The 11,040-nt window shown below is 48.9% G+C and overlaps 1 protein-coding gene across 2 annotated transcripts in view; it reads left to right on the top strand.

Moving 5' to 3' along the window:
* Positions 1 to 10,507, top strand: part of LOC125428495 (transcription factor Sp7-like) — a 100,360-nt gene extending 89,853 nt beyond the window's left edge. For both annotated transcript variants that reach the window (XR_007243853.1, XR_007243854.1), the window contains exon 3: positions 10,398 to 10,507. The gene's annotated coding sequence lies outside the window, so the exon portion shown is untranslated. The remainder of the gene's footprint in view (positions 1 to 10,397) is intronic.
* The last annotated feature ends 533 nt before the right edge of the window (positions 10,508 to 11,040 follow it).

The raw sequence follows: 11,040 nt of genomic DNA, 5'->3' as shown, positions 1-11,040 counted from the left end.
TTCCCTTCCCCCCTCACAACAAACACCCTGTGAGGTGGGTGAGGCTGAGAGAGCTCAGAAGAACTGTGACTAGTCCAAGGTCACCCAGCTGGCGTGTGTGGGAGTGCACAGGCTAATCTGAATTCCCCAGATAAGCCTCCACAGCTCAGGTGGCAGAGCAGGGAATCAAACCTGGTCCCTCCAGATTAGAGGTACATCTGCTCTTAACCGCTACGCCACAGGAAGGAAAGGAGCTTGTAAGCCGCTTTGAGGCTCCTTGCAGGAGGGAAAGGTGAGGTATAAATCCAAACACCTCCCCTTCTTCTTCATAGCATTATTATGAAGAAAGTAGGAGAGCAATGCAAGCCACTTCAAATCACGGGAGAAAGACTGGGGTATAAATGAAGTAAATCAACAAAAATAAATAAATACTGCAACAGACACTTCATATGCACAGGCAGCCTGACATGGATTTCTAATAGGGTGGGTAAACGAAAGGGACAATGCCTTCGTGCCTTGTGTGAGCTCCCGAGAGAGATTTAGCCTGCAGTGATTGGAAACAGAATTCTGGACTCAACAGAATGTCGGTTTGATCTTTCCATACAGTTGCTGTCTGCCTGGAGAAAAAATATGCCCTGTCCCTTTGGGATGTTCTTTAGCAAACGGGTTTTTTTCTCTCCATGCCATCAAAAGCTTCCATTGCCCTCTTCTGCACAATAAGCCTCTGGTAAAGGGGCAGGGCACTTTTCTCCCAGCAAGCTTACTAGTCACATAGTCACTGTGCCAACCTCCCTATGACCCCATTTACATGGACAGTGATTTCACCAAGGTCCCTTCCGCACATGCAGAATAGTGCACTTTCAATCCACTTGCACAATTGTTTGAAAGTAAATTTTGCTATTCTGCACAGTAAAATCCAGTTGCAACGTACACTGAAAGTGGATTGAAAGTGCATTATTTTGCATGTGCGGAAGGGGCAAGCCCTGAGGATTTTAGAAAGAGGATGAGAATCCTCTCCTTGTTAGTGAATGAATGTGTGTGTGAATGTCCCAATGGCCCCAATCAGAGGCCCTTACCGGCAGAAATTATGCTGGTGGAGGGGAGGGGGCCGTTCGCACGGGAGCATGTGAGCAGCCCCCACAGAGCAGAGGCGTTCCTCCCATTGGACAAAGTGGGCAGCTGCCCAGGGTACCACCTTGTAGTGGGCGACAAAATTGCAGGTTCGTTTGTGGGGGATATTGTATTTTCAGTGTTTTTCCATTTTTGGCCTGCAAAAGGCGCAGATTTTAAGCTTGCAGCACCAAAATTTCAGGGATTTTTCGGGAGACTCTCCTGATGATCTGGGCTCCCTAGTTTAAACATCATTGCAAATGATGCTGTTTGGGGATGGATTCCAGCACCACTTGTTTAAACTAGGGAGCCCAGATTCTCCTTTTAAATCCACCTTAAAGGGAGAATCTGGGGTCCCCAGTTTAAATAACATTGAAAGTGATGCTGTTTCCCCCAATTGGGGGGACTGTATACAACACCATAAAATGTTTTCATAGCAGTAATAAAACATTTTGAAAGCATTTTGAAAATGTTTTCCAAAAATTATTTCTGCTGTGTGGCATGACCTATTGCTGTGTTCAGATTTGTGAGTTGGGCAATGTTCTATAATGTGATAGTGACTTTGAAACGACCTGGTGTAAAAAATCATTGTTTGGTCACGGTAGGGGAGGGTGGCCGCCCCTGGGAGGGCATCAAACTCAGGTTTTGCCTAGGGCTCCAGTTTGCCTAAGTACACCTCTGCCGCAGAAGCCACCACAGAAGAGGCGACTCCACATGGAGCCGCCTCTTCTGCGTCCCCCCCACTCACCTCGTCCTCCAACGTCGGTCTGGAGGGCTGCAGGGATCCGCCCATGCTGCCCTCCGACCTCCAGGGGTCAGAGGGCAGTGTGGGCGGGTCACAGCAGCCCTCCAGACTGACACTGGAGGATGAGGTGAGGGGCGGGGGACAGGAAAGCGGTGCCTTCGGCGCAGTGCGGTTCACACCGCGCCGATGGGAAGGCAGCACTTTCCAAAAACCTCCCTCGGGAAGGGAGGTGGAAAGCGGTGCCTGCAGCGCTGCCTTTGCGAACAGCTCCCCAGGGGCCAGTGTTTTTTTCCGTCCCTGTCTTTGGGAAATGACCACATGCCTCCCCGTTTAAAAAAATCAGATTTGAACTCCCTTATGCTGCCTACTCTGTTGATCGCTGGGAGCAGGTCTTAGACAGGATGAAAAGCAAATGATGAACAGGGGCCTAAAGCAAGGTGTGACTGAATGAGGCTTAAAGGAAGTATGTCCTCCAGGCCCAGTTCTTCTCACTTCCCAGGGTGAATGGTTTTCTGCTGTTTGCAGAGTTGCTGAGAGGAGGGAGAGCACTGACCTGAGAAAGCATGTTTCCTAGGTTTGCCAACAGGCTGGGAGGAAAGAAGTTCTCTTTACCAGAGGGTTACTGCAGTTTTTATTAACCAGGTGATGAGGAGGATAGAGTTTGGGGAGGGTCCTTGGAAGGGATGTGATGTAATAGAGCAGGGGTGCCAAACTCTGACCCTCCAGATGTTCATAGACTATGATTCCCATCAGCCCCTGGTAATCGTAGTCCAAGAACATCTGGAAGGCCAGAGTTTGACACCCCTGCCATAGAGTCTGCCTTCAAAACTGCCATTTCCTCTGTGTGTGTGTGTGTGTGTGTGTGTGTGTGTGTGTGTGTGTGTGTGTGTGTGTGTGTGTGTGAGTGAGTGAGTGAGAGAGAGAGAGAGAGAGAGAGAGAGAGAGAGAGAGAGAGAGAGGCCCCTTCCACACATGAAGAATAATGCACTTTCAAACTGCTTTCAATGCTCTTTGAAGCTGTGCGGAATAGCAAAATCCACTTGCAAACCGTTGTGAAAGTGGATTGAAAACGCATTATTCTGTGTGTGCGGAAGGGGCCAGAGAGAGGTGGAACGAGATCTGATCTGGAGATCAGTTCACCTGAGTGGCAAACTCTAATCTGGTGAACTGGATTTGTTTCCCTCCTCCTACACATGAAGCCTGCTGGGTGACCTTGGACTACTCACAGTTCCCTCACAACACTCTCAGTCCCACCTGCCTCACCAGGTGTCTGTTGTGGGGAGAGGCAGGGAAAGGAGTTTATAAGCCCCTTTGAGTCTCCTTACAGGAGCGAAAATGGGGGTGGGGTATGAATCTAAAACTATCTATCTTTTCTTATAGATTTCCATAACAGAATCCCAGCACACAGGAATTAAAGCAAGTAAAGCTTTTCCTAGCAAAAAATAAAGAAGAGTTGGCAAGGCTTCCTTTCTATCCTTGATTGTCAGGCATCAGGCTACTGTTAAAAGCGCAGGACTAGAACAAAAGAGACAAACTAAGCTAGTTTTCATCAACCCTGTAATATTTCTCTCATTTGAGGGTGGATAATGGCGCCCCTGTGTGGTGAACATAGGTATTGTGAGCACTATTCATATACTTTCAGAGTCTAGAAAAAAAATCCTTTTTTCTCTCTTGAGTGTCTTCAACAGGGAGGACAGCGGGTTTATGAACAAAGTTCCCATTTGCTGATTCAGGCCATAGATCCCGTTAACACAGTGTTCCCTCACAGGCCGCAGCTCTCCAAAGCTCTCCAGAAAGGAAGGACTTTGCCCAACCAGCTATTGTGAGCTCCTATAAAATGAAGAAAAATGCCCTTCCATAGAGGTTTAATGTGCAGAAATAGGCATTTGAAACTTTTTATGGCTTAGAAGGCAATCACGTTGAGTGGTAAATAATAGCCCCTTGGGCACAATTAAAAGGGCAGGACATTTTTCTCCAGGCCAGAACTGTGACTAGCCCAAGGTTACCCAGCAGGAATGTTGGAGTGCGGAAACACATCTGGTTCACCAGATAAGCCTCTGCCACTCAGGTGGAGGAGTGGAGGAATCAAACCTAGTTCTCCAGATTAGAATCCATCTGCTCTTAGCCACTATACCATGCTGGTGTAAATTCACTTTTTAAACTTCATTTATAACCCACCCTCTCACCCAATGGGGATGCAAAGCTGCTTACAACTTTCTCCCCTTCTCCTTGTTACATTCACAATGACCCTGTGAGGTAGGGGAGGTGTGTGGTGTGTGGTTGGCCCAGATTCCCCAGAAAGCTTCCATGGCAAAGTGGGGATTCCAACCCATTTGCTGTTACTCTAACACAGGGGTGTCCATCTCCGGCACGTCGGATGTTCATGGACTAGAATTCCCATCAGGGGCTGATGGGAATTGTAGTCCATGAACATCTGAAGCTCCAGAGTTGGACACCCTTGCTCTAACAACTACACCATTTTGGTTCAAATGAACATTCTCTATTCAAAGCACCACAAATGATGTCTCCATGAAAAAAGGCTCATCTCAGCGAAAGGGTTTCCAATTTGTCAGTGTCCATGCTTTTCAGTGCAGTGTGATGTGTGGCATCAGGCAAAGCTTTTCTATATCACTTTGTTTCTGTGCCAGAAAAAAAGCATCATCCCCTACATTTCTTCACGTCTGGCTGAATCTTCAAAACCTTTAACTTAAAATGCATAGGAGCAAGGGCAATAAATAACTGGCAACTTTCCCACAGATACACATTTCAGTCAAGGAAGCTGGCCTGACCTTGTCAGATCTCAGAAGCTAAGTAGGGTCAGCCCTGGTTAGTATTTGGATGGAAGACCACCAAGGAAGTCCAGGGGACTCAGAGGCAGGCAATGGCAAGCCACCTTAGCTTGCCTCTTTCCTTGAAAACTCTACAGCCATGGTAGCGAACCTATGGCACTCCAGATGTTCATGGACTACAATTCCCATCAGCCAATTGGCCATGCTGGCAAGGGCTGATGGGAATTGTAGTTCATGAACATCTGGAGCACCATAGTTCGCCACCACTGCCCTACAGGGTCGCCGTGTATCAGCTGCAACTTGACAGCACTTTCCAGCACCAAAGAAAGCTGGTAAGGGAGTCTCTGGGGTTAAAAGCACATGGGGACAAGCAAAAGGCAGGAAAGGGTAGCAGGCCGAAAACGGTTTGGGGGAGGGGGTGGAACTAAAAGAATTAAAAAATCCATCCTAGTGCTAATGCCTGATGAAACGTTTCCTCTGCCCCTCTGAGGAGAAGCTTTCTGGTTAATGTGCCGCGACTTGCAAACACCAGGGGGCCACAGGACCTCCCACCGGGTAAAGCCTCCCACAGCGGCAGCACCGGCTCCAGCTGCCTTCAAAACACTCACCAGAATGACCTCTGCGGACCACACACCGTCAGTGTACAGTAGCCAGGCGCAGCAGCTGGGAGCACATCTGTTCTCCCTTTGCCTTATGCAAACACACAGGGCCATGTGCAAACTCCCCAGAAGCCTGGAGCTGGAAGGAAATCAATCCATCCTGCAGTCCCACCCCATTGCCTTAAGGCAGGATATCCTATATCTAAAGCTTCCCTGACAGATGCCTGTCCAATTTGGCTCCCTCAGAAACACCCCCAGCAAAGAAAGCCCGGACCTTTCCTAAGCCACTATAACTGTTGCTGACATGTGCGAACGTCCGATTTGGGGGGGTGGTAATATTTACTGCTATATTGTACTCCACCGAGGCTCATCCACCAGTCCAGAAAAAAATGCTCTTTCTCTTTAGCCGAGGTTCCATGAGTCTTACGACATAGCATGTTACCTAGTTTGGTACTGAATGCCAGCATATTTTTTCTGGGAGCAGGGAACTGGTGGAAATTGGCACTATGGTATACATGAGCAGTTGCAATTTTCTCCAGATTACTGGAGAAAACAGCAGTTCCAGAGGACGGAATTTCATGGCTTCACATACCTACTCCTCCCAAAACTTCACCTTACCCAGGCTCTGCCCCCAAATCTCCAGAAATTTCCCAACCCAGAACTGACAACTTCAGTTCCAAATCCCTCAAGAAAAAAAGACATTTAATTCACTTTCTCCCTGATGCTCTGCAAGCGTCCCGTAAACGCCAAGGCCAGACAGACTGGGCCATAGATACTAAGGTGCGAATAGGACCAGCCTTCCTGGGCCAAGTTTTCAGAGGCTCCTCTACAGTTGACCTTCTGGAGCTTTGTGGCTCCGTGGGGATCCAGTTGTGCCAAAAGCAGCTTGCTGTGGGCCAGCTCTGCGCAGGGCCTTGGGCTCTAGCCAGTCCTTTCATCTATAGGAGTTTCAGTTTGGGGCTTTTTTGGTTTCTGAGAGATTAAAAAAGAAGCCATCAATTCCTTGGCATCTCTTTCTGCCAGCACAAACAGTGGCTGGGCTGCCGAAGGACACGTGCAAATGGTTACAGTGCTCATGAGGTGATTCCTGACAATAAGTTTCTCTCAGGAAGGCATCACTGCTGATTTCTGGGATTGCCAGCTTCAAGTTGGGAAATTCTTGGAGATTAGGAGTGGAGCCGGAGGAAGGGGGAAGATTGCAGCCCGGTAGAATGCCATAAGCCATTTACGCACTTGTGGTCTCCTTTGCATTAAGCGTACATTCCCTTCAGGTTTGATTCTCAGTTACACACATTTCCCACTCTTCAGCAGTCACTCTGTCTTCACATCAGAGAATCCCCACAGTGCCCCAAAACTCTGAAAGTGTGACTTTTCCTCTCCCTTCGCAAGGAAAGCAAAAATCAGCATGCATTTAGCTTTCAATGGTTTTTTGCACTCCTCCTCGCCTTCCCCGCTCACAGCACAGCAGTTCCTCCCACTCTTTGGGCCATAATTTCAGAAGGATCAGGAAGGATTTCTCTTTATTATTTTCACGTTGAAGGTCTATCACTGCAGAGACAGAACCAGTGGAATTCACAAAACATTGACATGGTCTGGCAATCTAAAACTAGACCAAAAGGGGGGGGGGAGTGGAAGGCAACCTCTCCAAATGGAGGTTGCATGGAAACAATGAGGGGGGGAGTGGAGATCAACTCGGCCAAGGACACTTCCCAGAGGCAGAACCCACGTGCTGACAAAAAACCACGGGAAAACCCCACTGTGAAGCAAACAGCTGTGAGTAAGTAATGTGTGCATAGCATAGTGTCTATCCCCAAAGTAGCCATTTTCTCCAAGGGAACTGATCGCCATGCTCCACTTGGAGATTGGCAACTTTACTCCAGGGCTGCTGGCTTTAGATATAATGGTCAACTGAGTTTAAAAATATCCTAGCTTCTGAGGAGACGTGTGTGTGTGTGTGTGTGTGTGCGCGCGCGCGCACGCGCGTGTGTGTGTGTGTGTGTGCGCGCGCGCGCGCGCGCGTGTGTGTGTGCTGATGGAAACCAGGGGGAAAGCTGTGGCAGGTCAGTGATGGAGTCTGGGATGTGCACAAGACTCAGTGTGGGTTTCAACAATGGTGGGACGGTTGCTAGGATCTGTGTGAAGGTGGCAGTGGGGGAGAAGCTGCAGCAGGCCCAGCAGCAGAGACCAGGAGTAGTGATGGACCTAGAGGCAACTGGGGGGGTGATGACTGGGAGCTGTGGCAGCCCCTGCAAATGCTGTGGCAATGTGGGGGATGGGGTGGGAATGAGCTGTGCTAGGCCCATTAGCAGAGGCCAGTAACTTCCCTGGGTCCAGAGGCAATGGGGTGGTTGTGGCTGGGAACTGCTGTGGCCTGGGCATCAAGGGTGGGAAGCTGAGATGGGAAGGGTGATCTCCCCACAAGTATCACAGGTATCTGTATATTCTAAAAGCCACATTGGCCAGTTATGAGGATACTTAAATCTGGTAGTTGGAGCTGGGGATGGGTATTACAAATCTTTCTATAAGCATGAAAAACAGTTTGCAGAAAAATGTGAAATCTAAAAACAAAATATTGGGTGGTTTTTAAAAACCCAAAATAACAGAAGGAGCATTTGCAGCTTTAAGATTTCCTCAGAGGTCCTTGCAATGCAACCACATCATTTCAGGCTTGTTTTTTGTGAGTATAAAGCAGGAGGAAGGGGCAAGGATCTTTCAGGGGGAACTGCTCTTTAAGGGAGGATTCGAGGCCAGTAACCAATGAGTGACTTGATACCACCCAGCTTTTATGACTCAGTTATGCCTAGTTTGCTACTGTTAGAAGAAGAGGAGGAGTAGTTTGGATTTATATCCCCCCTTTCTCTCCTGTAGGAGACTCAAAGGGGCTTACAATCTCCTTGCCCTTCCCCCCTCACAACAAACACCCTGTGAGGTGGGTGGGGCTCAGAGTGCTCAGAAGAACTTTGACTAGCCCAAGGTCACCCAGCTGGCATGTGTGGGAGTGCACAGGCTAATCTGAATTCCCCAGATAAGCCTCCACAGCTCAGGTGGCAGAGCTGGGAATCAAACCCGGTTCCTCCAGATTAGATACATGAGCTCTTAATCTCCTACGCCATTGCTGCTAAGCAGCAGACACCCTATAAAAGCCAGTGTGGTGTAGCAGTTGGAGCTTCAGAGCAGAGTCTGGGGCCCATTATGCAAGGAGCACTTTCTGTGACGCTCTTTGCTCCACAGTGTGCTCACAGTGCGGTCTCCTTACATTTCCTTGTTTAATGTGCCCCACTGCCCACTATGTGGCTCGCCTATCCTCACTTCTGGGTCGCTCCCTGTCGATCACAAGAATGATAGCTTTTTAAAAGGGCCTTTACATTTTATATCCATATTCCTCCACAGGATGGCCTTGCTCCCTCCCTCCTTCCCTCTGATGCAGTGCTGGAGAGGTGGTCCAAGCGCAATTGATCACTGGCGGTGGAGGATGCAAGCCGCTCATCCTCCCCGCACCCAGAAATCAATGGGAGCCCAAGCCTGGAGGGTAGGAAAAGGGGAGGGAAGAAGTGGTGGGAGCACTTTGATATTTTTCACAAGAATGCAAAATTGCCAGTTTTTTTCTTTTCAGCCCTATAAATTTCATGTCAGTATTGTTCATATTGCTATTGCACAGGTTCACTATTATTAATTTGTGGTTTTTTGAGGGAAAAAAAGGTGTCGATCCCCCGGAAATACCTGTGAGGAGTGGCAGGGAGACCAGAAGGAGCGGAAACCTTGAAGCAAGGGGAAACATGATGGTTTGCCCACTCTCAAGAACTGCAGGGCTTCCAGGATATGTGGTGCTGTGTGAGTACATCTGCAATGAAAACTCTGTCACAAAGGAAATGTACCCCCACAGGTCGTTTCTGCACAGTTAAAATATCCCAGGTTGTGCAAGAGAAATATCCCAGTTTGGTCAAAAGAGTGGCATCGTGCCCACGGGGTGGAGGGGGGCGCAATGCCCCGGGGCATGGCAGGGGCATTCCAGGGATGTTCCAGGGCAGGGCAGGCAGCACTGTGGCAGGGGCACAGGATGCGCGCGCTCCCCGGGTGCAGTTTCCCCTCACTCTGCCCCTGGGTCAAGAAGTCTTTCCTTTGTTGTTGTTGTTTAGAGGGGGATGTCTGTGAAGCTATGGCGACATGATGAGAGAAGCTGGAATATGTACATATTTTTGTTGTAGCTTTGCAGACACCCCTCTCAAAAAAAGAGGAAAAACGAAATGTGCGTGGGATTGCTAGGCAAATCAAATTTTATTCATCTACTTTTTACATGAAAATCGTGCACGGATGAGCAGCAAGCAGAGGAAACATCCATGGAAAACCTTCACCAAATGGCAGAGGCACACAAAATGGCGGGCACAACTGTAAAACTGACAAGGGCTCCATGCCTTATGCCAATAAAGGCTTACATGACTTGGAGAGCTCTATGCAACAGGCAGGAAAAAAGATCCATTTTGGTTGGCAACACTTTTTGCTGGCTGTTTTTGGTGGGCTGTGTGCGTACTAAAAACAAAACAAAACTGATCTTTTAAAAGTGTCTGTTGGACGTTTTATTTATGTTGTGCAGAAATTGCCTCCGTCCCCTGCTCTATCACTATTTCTCTCATTCTCCAACCCCATAACACCGCCTGTCATTCTTCCTCTTTCTTTTTTCCTCCATACTTGTCAGTCTTTTTCTCATTCTCCCTTCCCCAAACAACCACTCCCACTCCTCAACTGTACTCATGATAGTGTATAGACCAGAGGTGTCTGGCACTTCAGATGTTCATGGACTACAATTCCCATTAGACCCTGCTGGCATCAGGGGCTGATGGGAATTGTAGTCCATGAGCATCTGAAGTGCCAGAGTTGGACGCCCCTGGTATAGGGTATTGTGATTTCATCTCAGAGTAGTTTACTCATCAATATGAGCTGGTGATCTGTAATCTGACCCTTCCCAACCTGCATCTTCTTAGATTGGATTTAATTCTTCAGAATCTTTGCATATGATAGGGGATCAGAGATCCTTCTTTCTAAAGATCCTTTCGCCCCTCCTGCGAATGAAACTGCACATTAACTCCAGCCGCCCAGAGAGCTGAGGTAAACCAGAACCAAGGCTAAGTCTGCTTCACTCATCTTTTTCTTCTTTCTCTTTTTTCCTTCATGCTACAGTTTACTCTCAGCAGGAGGAACTTTGCCACTTCTGATGAGCAGCCTGTGTGGTGGAGGGAGTGGGACGTGTGGAAGAGGGACGCCTGCCCAATTTATGTGGATGGTTCATGATTACCTTCTGGGAGGTCGTCCCTTAATTGGACCATTTGGTGTGTTTGCTAGTTTATAGATTCTGCCACTAACCACACTCACCCAAGCAGCTGTTGTGTGTGGTAGGATGGAGAGAGGGAGGCTTCACTAAAGACCCAGGATTGCTGCCTTGTTGGATATTTTTCTGTTTAGTCTTTGGCTGTTTATGGTAGCTTGATAAAGAAGAAACAGCAACATTCCCATCAGAGGCATACCAGGGAGAAATGGTGCCCAGGGCAACATCTGCTCTGGGCGCCTCCCGCGCCCAGGTCCCCCTCCCACTTATCTTTGGAAGTTACAGGCCGATTCCTGCTCCCGTCCCCCCCAGGGAGGCCGGGAAGTGCAAGAGCCAGCCCGCTTCTGCTGAGCCCCGCCCCCTGGCCTCCCTGCAGGCCTGCTCCTGCCTCCCTGAAGAAGGCAGGAGCTGACCTGCAGGGAGGCCAGGGGGGCGGGGCTCAGTGGTGGATGCCACCGCAGTGGGCCGGCTCCTGCCCTTCCTGGGAGGGTCAGGAGT

This window comes from Sphaerodactylus townsendi, linkage group LG03, assembly GCF_021028975.2.
Source record: "Sphaerodactylus townsendi isolate TG3544 linkage group LG03, MPM_Stown_v2.3, whole genome shotgun sequence".
NCBI classification, from domain to species: domain Eukaryota; kingdom Metazoa; phylum Chordata; class Lepidosauria; order Squamata; family Sphaerodactylidae; genus Sphaerodactylus; species Sphaerodactylus townsendi.
The sequence above is the reverse complement of the archived record's forward strand: the minus strand, read 5'-3'. Positions and strand labels throughout refer to the sequence as shown.